Below are 16,253 nucleotides of genomic sequence, written 5' to 3' on the forward strand. Positions count from 1 at the left end.
GAGACGCTGTCTTTCTCCTGCCGAGAAATCCAGCTCCAGCGTTTCTGGTCTACCCTTGCGGGTGACTGGGATACCGAGTTCCCCCTGAGGGAGATACCAGACCTCCATCATTCTATTCAGAGGTATGGTGTTGACTAAACCCTTAGTGAGAATTCTTGAAGCAAACCTTGGCAAAACCAACTTAACTGAAAGCTACTTACTTACTCCCCTCCCAAGTTAGGCTTAGGTCAGGTACACTGGGGTAGGCGTAGTTAGAAGCACCAGTTGAGTATTTTAGCCTAATGTATATATGACTGTATATATGTTTTATTACTTTTAAACCATTATATGGCTAAGAAACCATATCAATGCTTTTACAGTATTATTTCGCAATACTTATCTTACTGTACGTACTTTTTATAATAACAAGTCTCACAATTGTGGCAATACATTTCTCTTGTATGAGAAGAAAGACTGTTCAATAAATGTTAACCCTTTATTGACAAACGCCCGTCTCTCTATTCTCTACATATTGTGAAAGTAATCTGCACCAACCTGACTGAGTAAAATAACTGTCTATTGTTTCACACGACCCTAGAGATTGACTCTTGATCTGAGGAGCAAAGTTGTCATGTTGCACGGTTGTTGGAAAACTGAATCCCTTCTTGTCTGTGCCAGGGAAGCTGATCACTTCCTATTTCAGTCAAGAAAGTTTCCAGTGACCTCTGAGCTAGTTGGTAACAAACCCAATTAAGTTTAGCATAGTCAGTAGAGGCCTGGAAGATCCGCACTTCTACGTCGATACTACTGTTAATGTTATTCCAATGCGCAGGGCCTAGTGGGAAACTAGGAACTACACTACATGGCGCCCAAACGTTTGGTAAGGCGATAAACTAACGCAAGACGTTAGAGTAACTCAGTCGTGCATGTTTCACACAGACCCCTTTCTCCCGTAAATACTCCAATAGACGTCTGGAGTGGGTGAAAGGTTAAAATCCGCCCGAACTCAGTAGGAAGAGATTCCTATGTAAAGCTCTGGTTTATTCAACGTTGGAGGATACAGTGTTCCAAAATATTGTGCACCTAATCTTTGTCTCCTTGGAGACCTACTCTGCAAAGCCTGCATTTATAAAATGTCAGACAGTGAAGAAGAAAGGGAAGCAGTTAGACTGGCAACCCTACTAATAGAGGAAGACACGAGTCTCCTACAGACAGACCCGGATGCAATTATCATCCCGGTCCACTTAAGAAAATCTATAACGTTAAAACTTATAGAGAACGGACTGACACCACAAGGTGGTACAGTAATTTTCGTGATAGAGGCTCACGAATATCGGCAGACAGAGGTATTCTATTCATGGATAAACTTTCCAGCGGCAAACGCTACAACAAAAGAGTTTCACTATTACAAAATAGAGAAACCTCCGGAAGAGTACGCTCCTTTCGAGGAGACTGAAATCCCACTAAAATTCCAAGAGCACCTGCTCTGGTTTAATGGCGCCCTAAAACATAATGATCATATTACCAGGCTCGGTCCACTAGGTAGACCAGGAGCAACGTGGCTGGTTCTAGCCAGCTACACACCACATCCGGACATTGCAAAAATGTCTAGAGAAGAGCTGTTAGTACAGCTAAAAACACTTATAAAAATACATAGGCAATTAGTCCAATATGTAATGCGGACTGCAACAGTCCAACCAGCTGTTAATGTACCACAGCTGACCCCTCATCAGGGAAACACCAATAAAATCACACCACAGAACATACAGTCATGTCTTGGTAAAACACCCGTAAAACGGGAACAAATTCCTTTCTGGTTAGCACAGAAAATTACTCAAATAGAGGCAGTTTTTCCTGATACTACCCCTATTGAGAAACACAGAATCTTGACAATCTGCCTTCCTATGGGAATCGCACCACACGTGGAGGACTGTGACACTTGGGGTACAGTCTTTGCTTCCATTTACACAAAAACACATGGTGTTCCGTCTATGGCGGTAATACCAGAAGTGCTAAAACAGATTCAAAATGAATACGGTCCAGAGCCGGCTTTAAATCTTGGTATGAAATTACTGAAAGACTTCAAGCAGGTCTCGGCTATATTATTAGCCAATATAAAAGGAGAAGCAGCATCTGTGGCGATTCGCCTGAGGTTGAAGGAAACAGATATAAAAGATCAGCCAGTTGAGCTTGCCAGAATCATAGAAAAATGCTATGAAGAATTAGGTATAGACAGCTTGGGTGGGAAACCAGTAAAGCCCCAACTGCTCGAAAATCCTGAAAAATTATTTATTAAAAATAATTCAAACACTCCTAAAAAGAGCTGGGATGGAAATAAACAATCCACTCCCAAAGAAAAAGTTTTCCAGTCCAGAGGAAGGTCTCCTCGACGGAGGGAAAGAACTCCGACTCGAGAACACCAGTCTCCCCAGAGGGAGCCCTCTGAAAAAAGATATAACCTTAGAAATAGGGATAATCTGAAAAAACCTGATAGATATCAAAGTATTGATACACGTCCCTCTCGATCTTTTTCGCAGAAATCGGAAAGAAGAGGACGGTCAGACCCAGGAGAGCACACCAAGTCCAAAGACAAGGAACCTGCTCAGAGTAAAAAATCTCAATTTTCAAAAAAGAAGGTAGCCAGTATTAGAGTAATCAACCATTCCGAGAATACTGAGGACACAGTTGAAAAACGGGGAGTGGGCATTGACAATGTTAGACAGTGCAGCAGAAATCAGTATAGCGCGCAAGATCTTGATGAGTCATCTGGAGACAGTGGACACGAATGAATACATTCAGGTTGAAACTGCCGACACCAGACTTAGCGAGCTCCATAAAATATACGAAATAACATTGCGTATAGAGGGTGATAAGACTAGGAAAATAAGAGGTCTATTTTGGGATAAGCTCTCAAAAGGCTATGATATTCTGTTAGCTGAAAAAGATTGGCCCCCAGAGTTTGTCAGGGAGTACCCTTGTGGTGAAGAAATGATTATGCCTGCCTTCTCGAATCACATTCCGATTCATAAAAAATATACATATGCAAGGAAATGGGCAGTAGCCCAGGCACCGGCATTATATAAAAATCATGTAGGATGGGATGAGGACTCACCTCCTCACAAAATCCAATTAAAAAGTGAACCAACTGCCCAACGGCAGTATCCCATTAAGCAAGAAGCTAAAAAACAAGTCAGGGAGATTTTAGATCAACTTGAATACCAGGGGGTGGTGAAACATGCACCTCTCAAATGAACAATCCTTTGTTTCCTGTCTCCAAGCCAGACAATTCATATCGTCTAGTTTTGGACTACAGACACCTTAATACATGTTGTAAAACATTTGCAGTACAAAACTCGCATAGTGCAGCCCTAATGAATAACATAGTTAGGAAAAAATATAAAACGACATTAGACATATCTAATGGCTTCTTTTGTCAAAACATTGCACCAGAAAGCAGATATTTGACCGCTTTCTCTGCATTTGGGTCGCAGAAAAAATTCTGTCGACTCCCACAGGGGTTCAAGAACAGCCCAGGACTATTCTCAGCTAGGGTAACAGAGTTACTACAAATATATGATGATGAGGCATTATCTTACGTAGATGATATTTATCTCACAGACGACAACTTGGATACTCACTTGAAAAGAGTGAACACCATTATACTTGGGTTCGCAGCAGAGGGTTACAAATTCAACTTTAAAAAGTCTCGAATTGCCCATCTGACAGTACTATTCTTAGGGTACAAATTATCAAGTGAAGGGAAAAGCCTAGCGGACAACTTCTTAGAGAAGTGCGCTGTACTCCAAGCTCCAAAAACGCTGAAGAATTTACAATCCATACTAGGTTTTCTGAATTTCGGAAGAACATACATTCTAAATTACGCAGAGAGGGTTAAACCTCTCTACGAACTAATTAAACCTGATTTTAAACAAATCAATTGGACTCAAAAACACACAGAAATTTTGAGATCACTGCAAACAGACATGTTAGCTAAAACAAAATTAGATACACGTGACAACACACGCGATCTTGTAATCCGAGTCATCCCAGGAAGATGTGGATTCACGTACCTAACCTCTAATGAGGGAGAAAAGGTACCTATTTCAATTAAATCTCACTTGTACACACAAGCAGAAAAAGCATTCAGTCTCACAGAAAGAACTGTGAAAGCAGTGCAAATTGCATTAGCAAATGAACGAGAACTAGCACACGGCAAAAGGATTAATATCCTCACAGCGGAATCCGCCTTCGAGGCGCTATTCAGCCCAGTAAACCTGCCTACAGTGTCACTGGATCCGAAATGGATACAGTGTGTAGATTCTCTAGGAGCGGAAGATGTGAAATACTATTTCGCCCCGCAATTCGAAGAACTGAATGATTTAGATTATGAAGAAGAATATCCTCTGCCAATCGAACTTCTGACTCTCCCACAATACGCCTGTATAATCTATACAGATAGATTTGTACAGCATTTCAACGTAGAGAGCAAATCCTACGATGCAGCATGTGCGATTGTTAAAGGTCGTTGGCTGTACGATAAATTCAGATCGAAAGTAACAAAAACTGAATCATTGAGAAACTGTTCGGCTCCGAGAGCTGAAATCAGATGTTTAAAGATGGCGCTCGAAAATGCAGAACGTGAATTCCCGACACTTATCGTGTGCGATTCTCATTTTTGCGTCAACTCTTACAACAATAAATTGCAGAGGTGGATTGAAAACGATTACAAAGATGACACAGGTGCCACAATAAAGCATAAATTGCTCTGGAAACAGGTCGCTCTTTTACACAAAGAACTACAAAAGACTCACGTGATTCACGCACAGAGTCTTCAACGTGATGGCGTTCACGTTGCAGGGAATTCATTGGCTAATACAGCCACAGCGGAAGCAACTAAACCGGTTTCCGTAGCCACAAAAAAGCGTACAGAAAAATACATAGACGGGGAAACCATGCTGGCAGTAAAAACGACCGTAAAAGGCGACTGTGCAGCACTACCCGTAAACTATCCACTCAATTATGCATACGTAATCGATGCAAACTCCGTTCCTTTTGCTCGAATCCCTGGAGTGGGGGACAGAGTAATTCCAAACAGGAGCAGGAGGGGCTTCCTCTTACTGGAAGCACACATGGGGTTGGGTCTGAGACATCAAACAATTAAGGATTCTCTGAAAGAATTGCAATCAGAGTACTGGTGGCCAGGAATGAGCATAGATATTCAATGTTTTGCTCAAAATTGTGAAGACTGCAACAGAGATCGCAGTAATGAACAGGCCAGTGTAGTTTCAGGAACCCTGATAGACAGCATAAGGCGGTCTATCTGCGCAATCAAAGAAGAGAAGCGCGTCCCATTGTACACAGTTAAGGCTAAACACACTTAAAAAATGTAGCCTCCAGTGCTCGGCTGACGCTAGAACTGTTATAAGAGAGATCTGCGAGTCTTTATCGGCACATACGTAATTACCACGTTCCATTCTGACCAGGGTCCTGCTTTTAGCTCTCGAGCTTATAAGGAGGCCATGGCCAGCATGGGAATTGGGTTGCGGTATTTTTGTCTGTCGTACCCCGAAGGGAATAGTGTGGTAGAAAGAAAAAACCGGGACATAAAGCGATCTATAACAGCGAAGGTATTAGGTTCAGACGCTGGGTGGGTCAAACATCTAATAAGTGTCCAGACCAGTCTTAATAACTTGCCAAGAAATTCTCTAAAAGGTTTCAGCCCATACGAACTATTGTTCGGAATTAGAATGAACATTCACGACCTCGATAGTCAGATATCAGTGGTACAAGAAAAAACAACAGACTTTGACATCAAAGATCGTTTGGCTGTTTTACAGGAACTGAATGAAACAAGAAAATCCTTAAGCAACATAAAGGTAAAACAACAGCCATCTACCACTGACGAGGCACCACAAGCAACAGCCCCAGCAAGGCCTGTCTGGATTCCAAAGATTGGGGATCTAGTCAGAGAAAAAATCGCGGTGAAGAAGGAATTTGGGCCTTCTTACAGAAAAGCAGTACCTGTCTTGGCAGTCACCGGAACAAGATCAGTAGTACTACCGCCCCTTGCTGGTAAAAAGGAGAACAGAGTAGTGTCTATCGATCTGGTAAAACCACAAGCATGTGGCCTATAATCAACAGTAGGCCCAGTGGACTCCCAAGAAACAACAGAATACCCAAACTTGCAACAATCGAAGAGGTTCAAACTGAAAGACTAATCACATTCGATCAGCCTGCAGTGCACAGAGAAGGACTATGCAATAATGCCATGGAACTCGTGCCTCTTGAGACACAGATTGAAACAGTTCGTCAAGAAACAACACCAGTCTACAACAATGTGGCATCAGAAAGTGCTACCGAGAGACAGATTGAAAGAACAATCCCAACAATTGACAGAACTGCCTCTGGTTATTTCATCAACTTCGACAACTTCTCTGAAGATCAAAACGACCCCGAAGTGATGCCAGAAACAAAAAAGACTTTTAAAGAAAAAGCAACGGAACTCTTTCATCAACTGAAGGAAATCTACCTTATTTCACCTTGGTTAGAGTTCTGGTTCGGTCTAGGTGTATTTTTCCTCCTGCTTTGGCTCATCATGGTACTTTGTTTGGGAAAATTCATTGAGGGAAAATATAGTACAATGGACACAGCAAGTCAGAACATCAACCTAGTCCTGAAACCACACAGATCATCCCACGTGAAGAAAAGAGAACTGTCAACAGTAAATATCACAGCAATTCCAATACCTGGTGGGGTAGTATGGGAGAAAACTGACTATGAGATCTATGGTCCGGTCGAAATCCTGAAGTATCCTCATCAACTGAAGGTTTCCTTAAGTGACTTTGTAAAAGCTAGTACATTCTCTGACGATTGGGACTTTAACAGTATTAATGACATGATGTCTGATTTAGTAATGTCAGCTAGATTTACAGAACATGATTATTTACAAGGTTCATCTAGTTATGAGCAATTATTCTGCTACACACATTATGGCGATCATTACTTGCATAAATCTGCACAGCCTAGAAATGTTTTTATGTATAATCAATGGGAACATTGTGCTACACCACCTAAAAGCAGTTCTAAAGCATTTTTTGAGAAATTCAAATACTTCTCAGGGTTTAACACCAGTGATGCAGAAACGTTTTATTACAAACTGTTAGATAAAACAGGAATGAAAACAATGCTGAAAAATTCTAAATTGATATATTCAGAAGCATTTTATGAAAAAATTATGACATTGGTTTTGATTATTGGAAAAATAACATTGAAACGAAAACCATTTGGGGTACAAAAGATTGGCAGGTACAAGGCCTTGAAGCACTATTCAGAACCTGCATGATACCAGAACAAATGATGTTTTTAAATGACACAATACACCAAACATCCTGTCTTGGCCTAGCTAAGATCAAAGACCTTAAAACACTGTCTATTCCAAAGCCAATACCTGAAAATACAACTACAGATATTGAGTTAGACGTGTCACAAATTTTACATTTTAACAGAACACATCCTGATTGGAAAAAGTGGTTAATCTGGCCTACTGGCACAAACAACTGTCAAGATAGATTCCTGAATAAAACACAGGGGTTAAAAATGACCAGACAAGACCCTAGATACTCCCAGAGACAACATCCAGGGATAGTAACAACATACAGTGTAGGGAAACTCTGCCTCGAATGGCTAACATCATCCACACTGGCTGAAATTAAGCAACACTTGTCTTTACTAAAAGATGGTGCTGATTTGCGCGATTTCATTCTTGGACCACGCAAACAGCGTCAAAAGCGTTTCATAGCGACCAGTATCTATGCTGCGTACAACAAGGCTTGGAAAGTCAAACAAATTGAAACAGCTGAAAAAATACGAGAAATTGATCGTATTAATTTGGAGAAATCACTTTCTGTAGTGGACAATGGGTTAATGACTCTGTCCTCCAGAATATATTCGTTGGACAATATTGTATCTTCTGCCTTTGACATAATAGACAGAGACTTGCTAATATTACAGCATGGCCAATCTCAATTACGTTCTATTGTACAATTGGGCTGGACGCTGCAAAATCTTCGTTCAGGCTATGTGCCTTGGCGTTTAATCAACACAACGTCATTATTTTCCATTTTTAACCTTACTGATAAACAAATCAGTTTGGCACAGAAAGGAGCAGACTATACAATCCTGAGCATCGAAAAACTTGAGAGATTACCATTGACAATGTCAGAAAGTCCTGTCATTGAATGGATAATACACGGAATTATCACTATTCCGATAACAACTTTCCGATTTAAAAAGTGCCTTGAATACATACCTACTGGCCAGTATGAACGATTGGGTAAAGGTTATGTAAAATCAGAATGGAAATTACCATACACACATTCATGCTACAGTGACAGCGACAAAAATTTATTTCTTAGTGGTGAAAATTGTAAACATTCACTAAGCGGTATACTTTTGTGCCAGGGTATTAATTTACACGGAGCTTGTGAAGGAAATTCTAACAACCTTTCATGCCACCAGCTAGTCACACCTGCATCTCAGATAGAGCCCTTCTTTATGCAACTAGCAAACGGGAGTTACATTCTTAGAACGGATCACAGATGTTGTGGCCTTGTGCCAGGGAAAAGTTATCTAGTAAGAGTAACATCCATGGTCAAATGCTGTATGCAGGCATTGTTCCCGAGTGGGCCTGCAGACACAGTGACTCCCATCTGGCCTCGTCTGAATCTCTATTCTATACGAATTGATACTTTAAGCAAAATGAAGTCTGTGCTTTTACAGTCAACAGTGCCCATAACGTCATCAAAAGAGACGTATGATCTTCTAGTTGCAAGGACAGCTACTGAAGTTCATGAACTTTTATCAACAAATTGCCCCGTGCATTTCGTAGAAATGCTTAGCCAACTCCTTAACATGTCTAGTGCCACAGGCATCCCAGGCATATTTAAGACGATTTTTACGGGACTGCTAACACCTTTTCAAGCAATTTTGGGAATCGTTCCTAATTTTGTCCACTCTGTTTTTGGCGGCATACCCTTATTTTTGGGACTTGTAGCAGGGATTTTATTTTTGACCCTTCTGCTTCGTTATGGCAAGCCAAAGCTCAGACATAGCTCCCATGGGAATGGAAGAGACAATCCTAGCAATGCGCTACCGGGACAGGATAACTAACGTCCTTTGATTGGCCAGGCTGAGAGATCTAAACATGACCTGGTTCCTTTCATTCAGACCTATATGGCAGAACTGTATCTTACCGGTACTTCGATGTATGCTATGCGGAGATGAGTGCGTGTTGGACATCTGTCTTTCACTTCCATCAGCAGTACCAATGGACGTCAATACTTTGCTCAGTCCAATAACGGCTCACGCATTGTGTTGTCCCCAGCGGCTACCAATCCTGATGACGGCATTCGTTGAAACTCCTGTGCTACGACTAGGTGGTAACAGTGGAGCGAGGGACAAAAGCAACATCACCCAGGTACGACCTTCTGTGAGTATTGCTGATCCCGACTATGATGACAGCAATCATTCTCACACCTGCCAAGTTACAGCACTATCGAATTTGGTTGAACTGTCACCTGATTTTGTAGACCAATTCTTTGAGAGCCTGTCTGATGTTCTCACCCGAACAGAAATAATAACTTTGGAGAAGCTTTCCGACACACAGCGTTCCCATGAACTCTGAATTCGGCCTTCAGTTTTGATCAACAAAAACTGCTAAAAGCGTTGGAACTCGATTTCCCCGTTCAAGCAATAATTCTTTTGAATTGAACACTTTTTAATATTGACCTTTTTTTTTTGGCACGAACAATTCTTTGCTTAAAGTAAAAACTATTCTTAGAGAACAGAAGCTTCAACTTCTATTTCTAAACACATCTAGAGACATAACAACCTTACACCAGCCTCTAGCACATTTATTGCAATGCATTTATATGTGATGATTTATCTCGCCCTTCTTCTGTTTCAGAGATATTTCATGTGTAATTCTTTTTGCATAATCGTTCATTGATTCCATATGCAATAATTTTTTTGGAATGATTTCTATGCTACAAAAACGTACAGTACCTAAATTTCACGTATTACATTATACGCCTATTTCGAATGCATTTATGTATTTTGGGGTGGGCAATGTTACACATGCATCTTATTGCTCTAGTTTTAGTAATTTGATGGACATGAACCCGTGGAGTGGGTGTTGCGTGCTTATCTAGGATCCTGATCGATACTGTGACCTTTTGCCCCTATTCGGCTATAAATCCATTTATTCCCTATATTGGCATAACCGTTCAAGTGCGATATTCAGAAAGTCATCTCTGGCCTCACACGAGCAGAGCCACATTCCAGAATAGTTTTCTCTGCCACTTCCTTTGCAACCAATTAGTGCAATGACAGAGCAGAAGTCACTATCTGAGATTCCTAGATTAACACTCCGAGTTCTTCAACAAGATAAAAACTCAGCAAACCTGGAAATCCCCGCTAGCTGTGTTTTGATTAGTAATGGAACTCTAATGAGCAACTGATAGCTATCACTTCCTAGTGACATCTTTAATTGACGTCTTATGTCCAGCAAACTTACGTCAAACCAGGCACCTGTCAGGTATAAATATTACCAACGTTGACTTAAGCAATTGCCCTGTTGCTGCAGCCTGTTGCCCGTCGCTTGATGAAGCTGTTGTATGCAAGCTGCTGATACCATTATCGCTGCCAAAGCGCGAACAATGGTGTGGTGAAACTAGGAGCTGAACAGCCGTCCCTCTGCGAAGAGCCCAGCAGATGCCAGCTGCCCGCGGACGCTGTCCCCCCTCCTTCTCCTCCTCGATGCGCTGAAGAGAGACGCTGTCTTTCTCCTGCCGAGAAATCCAGCTCCAGCGTTTCTGGTCTACCCTTGCGGGTGACTGGGATACCGAGTACCCCCTGAAGGAGATACCAGACCTCCATCATTCTATTCAGAGGTATGGTGTTGACTAAACCCTTAGTGAGAATTCTTGAAGCAAACCTTGGCAAAACCAACTTAACTGAAAGCTACTTACTTACTCCCCTCCCAAGTATTAGGCTTAGGTCAGGTACACTGGGGTAGGCGTAGTTAGAAGCACCAGTTGAGTATTTTAGCCTAATGTATATATGACTGTATATATGTTTTATTACTTTTAAACCATTATATGGCTAAGAAACCATATCAATGCTTTTACAGTATTATTTCGCAATACTTATCTTACTGTACGTACTTTTTATAATAACAAGTCTCGCAATTGTGGCAATACATTTCTCTTGTATGAGAAGAAAGACTGTTCAATAAATGTTAACCCTTTATTGACAAACGCCCGTCTCTCTATTCTCTACATATTGTGAAAGTAATCTGCACCAACCTGACTGAGTAAAATAACTGTCTATTGTTTCACACGACCCTAGAGATTGACTCTTGATCTGAGGAGCAAAGTTGTCATGTTGCACGGTTGTTGGAAAACTGAATCCCTTCTTGTCTGTGCCAGGGAAGCTGATCACTTCCTATTTCAGTCAAGAAAGTTTCCAGTGACCTCTGAGCTAGTTGGTAACAAACCCAATTAAGTTTAGCATAGTCAGTAGAGGCCTGGAAGATCCGCACTTCTACGTCGATACTACTGTTTATGTTATTCCAATGCGCAGGGCCTAGTGGGAAACTAGGAACTACACTACAGGCCCACTCACTGAGCAAGACATAAAACAGGCCCTACAAATGTTGGCTTTGGGCAAGAACCTGGGATCCGATGGCCTGTCTCCAGATTCTACACCACATATGAGTCTCTTCTGGCTCCCACATTTTTAACATTATATAACACCACTGATAAAGAGGGAAGGCTCCTAACCACTACCAAAGAGGTGCTAGTCACATCAATTCTGAAACCGTGGAGAAACCTTGTGCCTCTATCTGCTTACCTACCACTATCAATATTAAACATAGACTATAAGCTCCTAAGCACCATTTCTGAGACATAAAATATTGCATGGAGTAATGGGCAGCGGTGCCCCTGTCTCCTCTGCTATTTGCATTGGCCTTTGAACCCCTCACAGTTCAACTTAAGGTGCTGGGCAAGGAATTCGTAATTAAAATAGATGGGAGGACGCATGTAGACTCCTTATATGCTGATGATATGTTACTAAATATACAGGATGCCCGTTATCCCCGGACACAAATAAATTATATACTTTAACACTTCAGAGATGTCTTAGACTTAACAGTTAATTATATGAAACATGTGTTTTTCCTCTCCACCGATTCCAGCTCCAGCTCCCAATGACACTAGATGGTAGGATACTCCAATGGGAGTCTTACACCTTTAAATATTTAGGACTCAACCTATAACATGTTGAGATAGACACCCTGGAGGGCAACTTGTAGAGTCCAGAAGTTGCTTTTGGTAATAAAATAGAGACACAAACCATTATAGAATTCTTGCAGGAAGGGTTTGGTAAAGAAGGTCATCCCAACAAATTGGTGTTAGATAATGGTACGCAATTGGTTTCAGAAGAAATGTGTTTCTTATCTGGATATGGTATAACTCATGTCTACACTTCATTATATCATCCCAGCAGTAATGGGTGAGTAGAACATTTCAACTGCATTCTGAAGGATTAACTACTGCAGTCAATAAATTAAACTAGAGGCGTGCAGTCAGTGACGTCGTGGGCTAATCAATCAACGCCAAATGTAACAACTAGAGTCACGCTTTCAGTGCTGTTGCGAAAACTAGTACTGGACTCTGAATTGAATAGAAATTGGATGGGTGATTACATGATTGATCCTTCCTGGTTTGAAAAAGTGGCGAATGTCAGGAAGAATGTTCAAGATACTTATTGAGACAAAGTTAGTTGTGGTGATGGGTTGAAAGTGAGAGTTGGTTGTTGGGTGAGGATAAAGAAACCTGGACATGTGTCAAAGGGAGAGTCTATATACTCTTCTCCAGTGTGTGGTGTGCATGTAATATCTAATGCAGTGCTTACCAGTGAAGGTCGTGTCTGTAACAAAGAAAGGGTGGCACTTCTTCCAAATGATAAGTTTGACGTAGTGCGTGATCGCATGGGAGTTGCCAGTGATGGTAGTCATTTATAAACTTCACGTTCAGCAGGGTTTTCTCATCCCACATATTCAGTTGTTTCCAGCATTTGCCTTACCATTTTAGAGATTATATTATTGGATAATCCTGTGTATGTTATCTTTATTATGTAACTGTGTTCTATTGTTTATCTCCTTTGTAAACAACTTGTTTTCATTGCTCATTCATCTTTGTTTCTGAGTATCCTTTACTTCATTTTTCAGTTTTTTTTTCATTATTATAGGGATGGGATGTGTTGGATAAAGCACACCAAAGTTCCATGGAATCATGGTGTGCAGATTGTTCCATCAGGATTCAAATACTTGAATGTTGTGAGGTGCTGGTGGTCGCTTAGTTCCGGTCCAGCATCGTCAAATAAAAAACAGCTACATTGTTGCTGCTGTGTGTCATCATTTCAACACTTTACTTGGTGATGTGCAAATAGTAAATATTTGTTGAAAAGCAATTTCTATACATTGTTCATGCGCGATGTATTTTTATTACTAAAACGATGTAAGTGCAAATTGTGTGGCCTTTTCAATGGAAACCTGCTGTGTGTAAATAACAGTGTTCTACCGCACTATGCTTTAGTAATATTTTTGTGTCAGTGTACTCAAGAATGCACCACTGGCTGCACACCGCACCCTTATCAATCTCCTGCTGAGTGTGCGTGCTTCATATGCGATAATTGTTCTTTGTGTGACTCATGGATTTTTAGGTCTCGCCTACGCAGCGCGCACGCTTTGCTAAATCTGTGATTCTTCTAGGTCAATTCTTGCTCAGTATGGAAACTGCCTGTTCAGAGTTGCCAACAACTTGCACATTTCAGATCTAGGACCTAGCCTTTCCATTTAATCAAGAAGTTGGCTTTTTAAAAGCTGTTAAGAACAGATGTATTTTGTAGGAAGGTTTGATAAGCATAAGATGGCCCTGTCTGTTTGTTGATAAAGTATTCAGTAGCCAAGTGCCAACAGGGGTGATGCTATTAAAGCACAGCACAGATTCCAGTCCCATTCTGTGATCTATTTCACGTTGGGCCTTTGTGAGGCTGCTATTTTATGACTTCCTTGCTATAGAATTTAATTACCACTAATTTATATAATATTCTCTTTATTTATTGAGGACCTTTATATATCTGAACGTCACCTTTTGTAAATTCAGAGGGCTTTATGACATAACTTGAGGCACGAACATGTATAACTGGTGGAACATGCCTCACCCTGTTAGCTCTCTATGTGATACAGCAGTTGCATTACAGTGTGAGCCTGAAGCATTTGGTCTGTGATTGAGAGATTTATTATTAATTTAGATGTTTACAACCTGTCCAAATAAAAACTCGGTACCAACATGTAACTTGGAACCTATATGAAAGAGGGAGGGTGGGAAATTACTGAAGATGCTATAAACATTTTGAAATGTGATGGGACTTGTGGCACTACATAGCCATATTTGTAATCAACTGTAAAACATATAGCTATATTGCCTTTTTTGCAACCACCTCACAGCTGTTGTGGGGGGAACAAATTGCCGCCATGAGTTACAGTTGTTTTGGGGAGGATGAGTCCCAACGCCCATATGCATACAAACTACTGGAATAGTTCTTTCAGAATTATGACTTTTTACCGTTATCTGAGAAAAAAATGTTCTGCAATAAAATGCACCATTTGGTCCCATCTTCCCAATTTTTTTTTTACAAAAGGACTCCTTCCAAGAATTCTTAAGAGCTACTCTGATAACCTCTCTCACTTTGCTCCATTCTTTTGGAGGTAGGTATGCAGAACCTCTTTCAAAGTACACTAGTCACTATTTATTGAAGCCCTTCTTAAAAGTCCAAATCACGGCCTTTCAATTTAAGAGTAAAATTACAATCCCTTTTCCAGGTCTACCCAAATATCATGTGAAAGGAACACTGATCTAAAAACAGTTGTGCAATTAAAAAACAAATAACGCATTTGTTTATGGTTTCAATGTGTTATTGGCAGAAGTCATCTAACTATCATGCATGTCTTTTCTAATCAAGTTCAAGCAATAATCATGTCTGAATAATGGCCAATCTTAAACAATCTGCCCCACTCCAATCCAAAACAATCCGCCCACTCCAATCCAAAACAATCTTCTCCAATCCAAAACAATCTGCCCCACTCCAATACAAAACAATCTGCCCCACTACAGTCTTCCCCACGCTAATCCAACAAAATCTGCCCCATTCTAATCCAAAATAATCTGCCCCACTTCAATCTGCCCCACTCCAATCTGCCCCACTCCAATCCAAATCAATGTGCCCCCGTCCAGTCAGACCCACTTCAGTCAAAAATAGTCTGCCCCACTCCAATCCTTCCTACTCAATCCATAACAATCTACCCCACTCATTCCGCCCCACACAGTCCAAAACAATTTGCCCCACTCAATCCACCCCACACAATCCAAAACAAGCTGCCCCATTCAAACTCACCCCACACAGTCCAAAACAAGCTGCCCCATTCAATCCGCCCCACACAGTTCAAAACAAGTTGCCCCATTCAATCTGCCCCACAAAATCCAAAACAAGCTGCCCCATTCAATCCGCCCCATACAGTCCAAAAGAACCTGCCCCATTCAATCCACACCACTCAGTCCCAAAGAAGCCGCCCCATTCAATCCGCCCCACTCAGTCCAAAACAAGCTGCCCCACTCCGTCCAAAACAAGATGCCCCAGTCCAAATCAAAACAAGCTGCCCCGCTCCAATCCAAAACATTCTGCCTCACTCCAATCCAAAACATTCTGCCTCACTCCAATCCAAAATAATCTGCCTCACTCCAGCCCAAAACAATCCGCCTTACTCCAATCTGCCCCACTCCGATCCAAAACAATCTGCCCCACTCCAGTCCAAAACAATCTGCCCCACTCCAGTCACAAACATCCCACTTCAATACAAAACATTCTGTCATACACGCTTCTGCCCCACTAAATTACAGCCTTTTTTTCAGTCCCTATGTTACTGTGTTAAAGCTTGAAAATATTTAGATCAATTAACACCAGAAATATCAATCAACAATGAAATATCACCAGTAAAGCAAGACAATTGCCAACCATTCATTTGTCAAAATCTTAATTAGAAAGGTGTTCATTTTTGTTGCATGCTCTTGTAATAAAAGCCATCAATCAGAACTTCCTTTAGCCATTCCCAATAAGTTAAAGGATATGAGTAACAATGGTACACATGGCTT

The sequence above is a fragment of the Lissotriton vulgaris genome, chromosome 5 (assembly GCF_964263255.1).
Source record: "Lissotriton vulgaris chromosome 5, aLisVul1.2, whole genome shotgun sequence".
Lineage (NCBI taxonomy): Eukaryota > Metazoa > Chordata > Amphibia > Caudata > Salamandridae > Lissotriton > Lissotriton vulgaris.